Genomic DNA, 2,198 nt, shown 5'->3' with positions numbered 1-2,198 from the left:
CCCCCCCCCCCTAGGCGCGCCCTCCACCCTCGTGGGCCCCCTGTTGCTCCACCGACGTACTCCTTCCTCCTATATATACCTACGTACCCCCAAATGATCAGATACAGAGCCAAAAACCTAATTCCACCGCCGCAACTTTCTGTATCCACGAGATCCCATTTTGGGGCCTGTTCCGGAGCTCCGTCGGAGGGGGCATCGATCACGGAGGGCTTCTACATCAACATCATAGCCTCTCCGATGAAGTGTGAGTAGTTTACCTCAGACCTAATGGTCCATAGTTAGTAGCTAGATGGCTTCTTCTCTCTTTTTGGATCTCAATACAATGTTCTCCCCCTCTTTTGTGGAGAACTATTCGATGTAATCTTCTTTTTGCGGTGTGTTTGTTGAGACCGATGAATTGTGGGTTTATGATCAAGTCTATCTATGGACAATATTTGAACCTTCTCTGAATTCTTTTATGTATGATTGTTTATCTTTGCAAGTCTCTTTGAATTATCAGTTTGGTTTGGCATACTAGATTGATCTTTCTTGCAATGGGAGAAGTGCTTAGCTTTGGGTTCAATCTTGTGGTGTCCTTTCCCAGTGACAGTAGGGTCAGCAAGGCACGTATTGTATTGTTGCCATCGAGGATAACAAGATGGGGTTTTCATCATATTGCATGAGTTTATCCCTCTACATCATGTCATCTTGCTTAAGGCGTTACTCTGTTTTTAACTTAATACTCTAGATGCATGTGTTGGGTTTCGTAGTAATTTCAAAAAATTTCCTACGCACACGCAAGATCATGTGATGCATAGCAATGAGAGGGGAGAGTGTTGTCTACGTACCCAACACAGACCGACTGCGGAAGCGCTGACACGACGTAGAGGAAGTAGTCGTACGTCTTCACGATCCAACCGATCAAGCACCGAAACTACGGCACCTCCGAGTTCGAGCACACGTTCAGCTCGATGACGATCCCCGGACTCCGATCCAGCAAAGTGTCGGGGAAGAGTTCCGTCAGCACGACGGCGTGGTGATGATCTTGATGTACTACAGCAGCAGGGCTTCGCCTAAACTCCGCTACAGTATTATCGAGGAATATGGTGGCTGGGGGCACCGCACACGGCTAAGGAATAGATCACGTGGATCAACTTGTGTGTTTCTGGGGTGCCTCTGCCTCAGTATATAAAGGAGCCAAGGGGGACGGGGGCGCCGGCCAGGAGGAGGGCTCAGGAGGAGTCCTACTCCTTCCGGGAGTAGGACTCCCCCCCAATCCTAGTTGGACTAGGATTCCCCGAGGGGGAAAGAGGGAGAGGGGGGCCGACCACCTCTCCTAGTCCTAATAGGACTAGGGGAGGGGGGAGGCGCGTAGCCACCTTGGGCTGCCCCTTTGTCCTTTCCACTAAAGCCCATGAAGGCCCATATGGCTCCCGGGGGGTTCCGGTAACCTCCCGGTACTCCGGTAAAATCCCGATTTGACCCGGAACACTTCCGATATCCAAACATAGGCTTCCAATATATCAACCTTTATGTCTCGACCATTTCGAGACTCCTCTTCATGTCCGTGATCACATCTGGGACTCCGAACAAACTTCGGTACATCAAAATGCATAAACTCATAATATAACTGTCATCGTAACCTTCAGCGTGCGGACCCTACGGGTTCGAGAACAATGTAGACATGACCGAGACATGTCTCTGGTCAATAACCAATAGCGGGACCTGGATGCCCATATTGGCTCCTACATATTCTACGAAGATCTTTATCGGTCAGACTGCACAACAACATACGTTGTTCCCTTTGTCATCGGTATGTTACTTGCCCGAGATTCGATCGTCGGTATCCAATACCTAGTTCAATCTCATTACCGGCTAGTCTCTTTACTCGTTCCGTAATACATCATCTCACAACTAACATATTAGTTGTAATGCTTGCAAGGCTTATGTGATGTGCATTACCGAGAGGGCCCAGAGATACCTCTCCGACAATCGGAGTGACAAATCCTAATCTCGAAATACGCCAACCCAACATGTACCTTTGGAGACACCTGTAATGCTCCTTTATAATCACCCAGTTACGTTGTGACGTTTGGTAGCACCCAAAGTGTTCCTCCGGCAAACGGGAGTTGCATAATCTCATAGTTATAGGAACATGTATAAGTCATGAAGAAAGCAATAGCAACATACTAAACGATCGCGTGCTAAGCTAATGGAAT

This window comes from Triticum aestivum, chromosome 6A (assembly GCF_018294505.1).
Source record: "Triticum aestivum cultivar Chinese Spring chromosome 6A, IWGSC CS RefSeq v2.1, whole genome shotgun sequence".
NCBI classification, from domain to species: Eukaryota; Viridiplantae; Streptophyta; class Magnoliopsida; order Poales; family Poaceae; genus Triticum; species Triticum aestivum.
Note: the sequence above shows the minus strand (reverse complement) of the source record.